The following is an 8,601-nucleotide window of genomic DNA, read 5'->3' on the forward strand; positions in this document are numbered from 1 at the left end:
CAATTAACCTGAATAAAAATATAAGAAAAATACAATACATATAACACGTATTTAGGTATTCATTTGTCCACATAAGTGATGTTGAGGATATCATGATTCATCACCATTCAACACGCATTTGCAATGCATAGTTGCTTTCATTAGGATCTTCATGTGAAAAAAGAAGACGTGCATAATCACACGGATACTTTCATATTCTTTGACGAACCATCAAGACATTAAAAAAATCACGTGACGACCTTTGACTTTGTCATTATACTTTCAGTTTAGATTGATTGTCTTCTTTCAGTTCGTGAGTATCGTAATTCATTTTCAACATTGTCTCATTCCCTGGTAGCCCTGAACACATCGCTTAATGCTTTGACAACGCCGAGTTAAAAAAAGAGCACGATTTGAGAATTCCCACGTTCTGCTGCCAAATGGCATGTATACACAGCTTACGTGGGGTGTTGAAAAGTTCAGTTCGGCGCCTTGGCCTCTTCAAGTTTTGTGACGCCGCCTTTTGGGGCTACATTTAAATATACATTATGGCCAAATTCTGTCTCCGTGTCACAAGTATACTATTATTGTTCATGCGTACTTTCAACTTGGGAAGAGGAACTCCGTTTCCAAGCTGCGGCGACTATCAGACATGCTCAATATGTGAGTATATTCTCAGTCAGTATAGAATTATAGTTTTCAAAGATGCATATACTTCCAGAGATAATGATGTTTCCTTAAACATTTTTATTTAATTATATCATTAACTCAAAAAATCAAAAAATCATACACTAGAAAAAATTTAATGCACCTAAAACAAGACATATTTGGTTAAATTGTCAAGTATAAGAAGTGTGTGTGTGTGTGTGTGTGTGTGTGTGCATAACCTTTATAATCACTATGAGCATGACTTTAACCAATGTTGCGATATCGTAATCATTAACATTATCTGTATTTTTGTTTTGTGATGATACAATCCACGATGTTTGCCGTGAGCAATGAGTGTGTTTTTAGATGCCATCGCTTCCGACTAACGATTACATTGGAAAGACATTGTAATATTTCCTTTTATCGTCATATCGTTTGTTTGCATTTATTCTGCTCCTGATTAATATAGGATGTTTTGCGTTCCAGGTCAAGAGTTATAAATGTATGATTATGAATAGTGACAAGACTCAAGGAACAGGGAAAACAATGTTCCTAAGAAGAGAATTTATAAGGAAAACAACAACAAAACAGCAAACAACCCAAAAAATATGATAATGAAGATTATGATTATGGTGATAATGATAATATCAATATTGGTATGAATAATAATAATGATAATAAACATCATAATAATAATTGTAATAATAATAAGATCAATATTGATAAGAATGGTATAGTAGTAGTAATAATAATGACAATAGTAATTCATTGTCTTTAATGATATTGATCTTTACCGTGCACGGCATTGCTCTTTGAAGGATTTTTCGCAAATGCGCTACTATTTTGGTCTGAGGGATTATCCTGCGCCAAATCCATAATATCTATGGGAATTTTAAGGAACCTGTTGAAATTGCATTGGCTGGAAGCGTTGAAAAATAATTTTTGTTCACTCGTTTATTCAATGGTAAGTATGAAGGAAAGTTATATTCCAAACCGCGAGGCGCTTTTTCAACCTTCGAATTGGCAATTCAATATAACTGCATCAAAGTTATATGGGTATATAAAACAATATATCTGTACGTAAGCAACCAAAATATTGTACAGTCATGCGTATGGCAACAATGTAGAAAAAGAAGATGGTATCTAAATGTGACAATTCCCACGTATAAAGACAACAGCAAAAAACAACACAATCACAACGAAAACACGGACCAAATAAAAGCAGGAGTAAAGTAGGCCTACTGTTGATATGAGATTATTAACCTTTCTTAAAGATAATTATGCTGATTGATGTTTTGATTCTAGATATCGGACGTTGAATAAATTTTGGTACATATTGAAATGAAAGAGTGAACCCAATGAGTAAAAAGTGACAGATTTGACGATAACATTAAGGAACAACTGAATGAATAAGATAATAAACTCAACATCAAAGTTTTCTTCTGTGATCGAAACTGGCATGAAAGACAGGCTGATTCACAGATACCGACTTTTGCAGAGAAGGCACAAAGTATTTTCTCACGAACAAAAATTCTTCAAGGGAAACCTTCAGTAAATCGCAGTAGTGATGCTGTCTATCAGTCGCATACATTCATCTGATCTTGTTTCTTAGTGAGTTATAAATATGATTATCAAATGAAGAAGAAATGATGAAAATACGAATTAATGAAGCCATCTCCATTAATAACTGCAGACGGTCACTACGTTGGTTGTTATCAAGAGGAATGCGTGCGGAACGATTACCGGTTCAGTTTCAGGACGAGCTCAACCCCCGATGGCTGCACGGTGTTTTGCGGAGAAAGCGGGTACCGCTTTGCTGGGATCTCCAACGGGACGGGCTGTACGTGTGGATGTGAATTTAATTGTGTTGACCACAGTTATAGGCTGAATTCAACTGAATGCGGAATAACTTGTCCAGGGTCAAGACATCGTCGGTGCGGAGGATGGGGAAAGGCCTTGGTCTACATAGGTGAGTCTCCAGAAAGAGAGTTTCGTAACAGTTGCATGGGTTTACGTGTTGTTGGATCATGAACAGAAAAAAAAAGGACGGGAGGGGGAATTTGCTGAGTCATCAGTTAACTCTACTTGCGTTTTGAATTTTAAGAAATATCCATAGGAAAATTATAATTCTAAAAGACACATATTTCACAACATGCACACTCGCATATTCGCAATAAACTTATCATAGTAATGTAATAGTAATGATATGATTATACCGCCAGGAATGTTTTGATTAATATACTTATAAGCGAAAGAATAAATGAATTTATAAATCAATAACTGAATGAACAAACTATGAATGAAGCGGGGATATGAACATGAATTTGTAGTATGTATCGCAGTGAAAAGTCATTTTTATTAATCTAAAGTCGCACTATACAATACAGATTATATCGTCGGGATGAACGCAAAAACATAGACTGTGCGATTGAACAACGTATGAAATGGGCACCTCAAACATAACGTCCTGATCACTGATACTGATGTCACTTGTCCAATAATCATCAATGTAGAAATATCACTTTTGGATAGATCAGGGGGTGGCATTTCACGAAGCATTTTGGTCGGATATTTTTCTAACAAACTGTTACAAGCTGTTGAAATCCTTGCATCTGATTGGCTGAGAGCCCAATTTGTCCGACAACTTATCGGATAAACTGCTTTATGAAATGCCCCCCTGAATACGAAAATGGTATTCTGTTTCATCAGTATATGTTCATTATTCAGTCCTGTTTCATTTTCGCTCTGACTTTTCCTATGAAGGCCCACCAAGAAGTCATCTGAAAAATGTCGCCCTTGTTTATATGCAATATTTTCGTATCATGAAATATATCCTCATAATTTTTCGCAGTCACTTCCTCAACTACCTTGACGGCAAGTGCATGTGATCAGCCGAGCGGTAGGTGTCTATGCTATATGAAGAGGGAATAATCTTTGATGCAGGGATTATATAGCTCCCAAATTCAGGCGTGGGAGTGAAAGTGTGGCAAGAGTTACTCAAAAAAATGGATATGCGTGTTTTGGGAGGTACATTATGATTTATTTGCTTTTATGTTGATAGCAATAGCTTTTATGTTGAGAGCAGTTCTTACTCCTCCCTCTCTCCCAATTACAATTTACATAATAATGTGTGACTTTGTTCACATGTATAGCTCTGGTAAAAGTATGTGATCAACAGAGGCATACCTGAACGAGAAATACCTGCCCCAGCAGTGAAAATTTGCATTCTTAGTGAACACTAGTGCGTTTAATAAGAAGAAATTGTGATGACTAATACCAAACATACACTGCCCGATATTTCACAAGATACCATTTTTTTTTTCACTGCATAACTATATGCAATGGTACCAGTCTGGGTGTCAAAGTCCTATCTTGTTCTTTTCCTTTATTTACCGTCCACCAGATAAATGTTTGTTTGTCTGTTTGTTTATTTGTGTGTTGTTGTTTTTGTTTTTGTTTTTTGCTCTCTTTTTATGTAAAAAGACTAACCCTGTTTGAAATATACCGATTCAGAATCTGGATGATGCAAATTTTGTGTCCTTGAGGGTTTTGAGATATTCAAGATGGTCGCCAATACGGCCACCAAAGAAATTATTCTTTACAATATTGGCAAAAAGTTGAACGAAACAAATTCGAGGGGTCTGAATCCAAATTTGTTTATTCAACTCATGAATCCATGATGGTTTTGAGGTCTTCAAGATTTCATTCTGGCGGCTATTTTCCATTCCTAATGTAACACAGCAGGTTTGAGACAAATGACACGGGACTCCATCATTTGTACAGTATAGTGGCAGACTTTAATTGAGGGTGGCTTAACCCTGAAAAGAACAACAACAAAGAACAAACCATGACTTACACAATGGCCATGTGATATACCTACAAATTGCATATTGTCGTAACATACTTCACTACTGATGCCTATTAAGTTTTGTCCATTCATGCTTTTCAGCATTCCAATCCATTTGAACTGTTTGGAAACATCAATATCACGTTTTATGATTTTCCATCCATATCGTTTTCACTGCCGTACACCATTGTACAAGTATGATTATACCATTGTCACTGAAGATTATCTACACTGGTAATCATCTTTATTCTTTAAGTTCACAATATACAATGTACTCCCTTCTTATCTATTTCAACCACATGCATATAATTGCCCCCCCCCCCCCTTTGTTGCTTTATTTTGCTTTGCATTGTTTTGGACTCGGCGTATATTTCCCAACATCTGCTTTCATAATATGCGAAATAACTCACAGCCTGCTATTTGTACTACAAACAGCACAAATTTAATGATATTACCTTGTCAGCAAACAGGCTTGTAGGACTATCAACACCAATATACTGTTTCGTACAACATCAACTCTAAAACGTATTAAACAAAGCACATTTCAACTGACCAAAAACTTCCGTAAACAAGTTTCCTTTCAACAACAACCTATGTACAAATTAAGCAATGTTGAGCTTGCCAGCCTATAATTATGCTTATCACTGCCCTACTACAACTCACCCCTCTTGAGCTCTCTTGAGACTCGACTCCATGCAGTGACTTGCAAACCACTCGGTGAACTTGAACTCTGTAATATCAACATTACATAAAAGTGACATGAATGTCTTAGTGTATTGTTGTACCTAACGGCACTATAATTTGAGTCACAGACTCTATTTGTCATAACAGATAACTCCTATCAAACACCTAGCCAGTGTCATCCGTATTATACATTCCAGCGAGTAGGGTAACATATCCCATCTGGCACACTCTCCATAGAAAAGAATATACAACACATTGATGCTACAGTAACATAGGTGTATGTTATAGCCGATACAGCATACTTCTCGAGTTTTAGTACACTGCACCACTACACCTAGATACAACTAGTTCATCATCTCTCTGGGTGATGGATCAACACCATGGATATCTAAGGCTACCTTATACCCCATGTAGAGTGCTATAACGTACCATCATTCAACGCCTGAATGGTAAAGCTACGAGTAATGCCGTCTCCATGGTACGGTGTACCTCATACAGGATACTTGTCATACCTTCTATTTCCATCATTCACATTAGACTATGAACACAGCATGAAGTGACTCTTGAAATATGGCATTCTCACTGACACTGCGACCTATGTCATAAAACTACGACATTATTCCTAGGGAAAGGAATGAAACAGCATACCCTGTCTTCCTTCATCCCCTTACTACTCAATCACTCCGGATCACTTATCACCTATAATCAGTCACCTTTCCAAGTTTCAGTGATTACACGGTGACTATCTATACATGCATAGCATCAAACTTCCAATGGAAACACTATGAATAAACATGAACGGCCTGCCTGCATTGTAGCATACTTTACTGTGTCACCCAAAAGAAACCACACAAGCTCCGTCTAATATCATGAAGCCAACCAGTATTCTTCATACATGCCATGGCATTGTGACAAGTTACTCCCTAGTTAGCCAGGTATAACACACACATTTGAAGAGCTTGTTTGCAAAAAACCGATAAGTCCATATTTGTCAAATGGAGATATTTGCCATTAAAGGTCTAGAAAAATAATGAGAATAATAAGAAAATTTGTGTTTCCTTTGACCATAACTTCAAAAATATAGCTTTATATGTAGTGACCAATATATCATTTGAAAGGTATCATTTTGTACTTTATGACAGAGACCTGTACTTCCAAATCTTCAAAAATGGACTTATCGGTTTTTTGCAAACAAACTCTTCATTTATTTGCAGCATCGGTACCATACCTTAGCTTATGCAGTAACTCTGTGTAATGCAGCTGCCCTCAGCAGCACTGACTACAACCTTTCTTTACACAACTTGACAAATCATGCATCAAACTCACACTTGTCACTTATTGTACAACTATATGATAACAAAGTTGTCATTTTCATAGTCCAGGCATTGTAACCCAGGTTTCTCACCAAGTTCAGGCCTCTTGTTTTCTCCACAACTTTGTTGAAACTTCTGGAACCTTTGAGCTAAGACATGCTAGCTTTCATCCGTCATTCTGCTCCAAAATGCTTCACTAGTCCCCCCAGCCACATTTTGATGACGACACACAACCCTGAACACTGTATGGTCAATGCTGCATGCTTTCACTAAAACAATAGGGTGTGTGAGCCACACACACAAGGGTTTTGTACCTCGGCAAAAAGAAGAAGAAGTGAGAGCGTAGTCTACACCTCTCAGACCCACAAGATTAGTCTCAAAGCTAGACTCGAGTAAGGCACTATTGTCAATTCAAATTGTACATTGTTTAGTTGCAGAGATTAACATAACTGGTCTGTTACACTAAGATTCAAAGCTTTCTTGAAGGTAGTTCGTGAAATCACTTCTCAGTTCTGCATGACAGTGCTCAAAGTCCTGGGAGCAAGTTCAATGTAGATTGTCGAGTTCTGCCAGATATACAGCAAGACCAAATTTTCCAAACTTTATTGCAGGTCGCAGAAATTGACGGGTTTTTCTTTATTCATTTGCAAATGCCCTTCATGATAGCAACGATAACAAAAGACAAAATTAACACGAGTGACATGAATGAAATATCAAGAAGAATAAGAATTTTCTGTCGAATCAAACTTCAAATGACACAGGGAGTAAGCCGTAAAGGCGAAAAAAAAAATGGACACAATGTCTTGATTTCATTCTCTTAATTTGGGAATTTAGGAGACAAATTCAAGAACCAAATATCATTTCAAATTTTCTTGATTTGAAGTAGCATTTCACATATCTACCATTTTTGTTAAAATTGCCTCTTTAATGTCATTCGAATTTGGATTTGACAGAAGATTCTTCATTTTCTCCATTTTTTATTCCCTTCTTTATTTTGGGGGACTACAACGACATGATAGAGATCATAGGATGATTTTGCAAATTAATTTGCGGTTCTTATTATGTGAATTGTCTTTTGTTCTCATTGTTATATGGAAAAAATACACATAAATAACAACTTGTCCTATTTTTGCAATCTTTACTTGTGTTCCTTCAATTTTTGGAAGAGAAAAACGAATGTGTTCACTCATGCATACATTTTCTTTTTTATTAACCTACCAGGTTGGTAGCTAATTAGATTACCTTTAACATAGTATATAAAACATTAATGCTAAGCCAAATATTCTCTGAGAAATATGAAGTTGAAAAGGTGTTTACCTTCTCTTTTTTTTTGATTGTGTATATTTATCAGTATACAAAGTTCTCTTTCTCTCTCTCTCTCTCTCTCTCTCTCTCTCTCTACAGAACCTTGCAACTACCTACATCCTATGTTATTCTCTGCGATCGGAAGTGCAATAATAAGTATTGCTGTATGTGTGCCGGTAACGTGTTATATTGCCAGAAGGTACAAAAAAGTACGTATTATATCTTTTAGGAACAATTGTTAACTGCTCCTTATTTGTATTGGATGCCTTCTAATTAACGTGACAAATATTGTCGGCTTTCTGGCCTGCATGTGTATAAACCACCTCATTTGGTATTACTCTTATTGTCGTCAATAATAATGGTTGAAATCATAATCTAATTCGTTCCATTGAAAATAATTTGGTATATCTTCAACATTCTTTCATAAACTCTGAAATCCAGATTTTATTCATTATTTGTAGGCATAATTTTTATATCATATTTTCATACTAAGTAGATTATATACAGTATACACAAAGTAAAAAATTCTTTTCAAATTTACGGCATTTGGTGTTGTATTATGATTCCATTTTTACATCTCCAACAACATGAATAATAACCATGTTACATTCATATTAATTATGTTCTTTAAAGTTTTATATAGTAGGCCTGACTGCTGTCTACTATGATTCCTAGCCGACCAGGTCACTGACCTTCATTCCACGAATAATGAAGTCATCATAACGGTTGACTTTCCTACGACAACTTTACTATTTCTTACCATGCTGTATAATGTTACTTGGAAAGTACAATGTTTTGACTTTTGTGATATACATGTATTGTTTA

General features: G+C 35.9%; 1 long non-coding RNA gene across 1 annotated transcript; it reads left to right on the forward strand.

Moving 5' to 3' along the window:
• Positions 1–344: 344 nt before the first annotated feature.
• Positions 345–7,953, forward strand: LOC139729017 (uncharacterized). Its single transcript, XR_011710849.1, has 4 exons — positions 345–642; positions 2,321–2,596; positions 3,479–3,526; positions 7,876–7,953. It is a non-coding gene; the product is annotated as an uncharacterized lncRNA (long non-coding RNA).
• Positions 7,954–8,601: the final 648 nt, after the last annotated feature.

The sequence above is a fragment of the Diadema antillarum genome, unplaced genomic scaffold (assembly GCF_040938485.1).
Source record: "Diadema antillarum isolate AM-2024a unplaced genomic scaffold, OU_Dant_1.0 scf00000020, whole genome shotgun sequence".
Taxonomy (NCBI): domain Eukaryota; kingdom Metazoa; phylum Echinodermata; class Echinoidea; order Diadematoida; family Diadematidae; genus Diadema; species Diadema antillarum.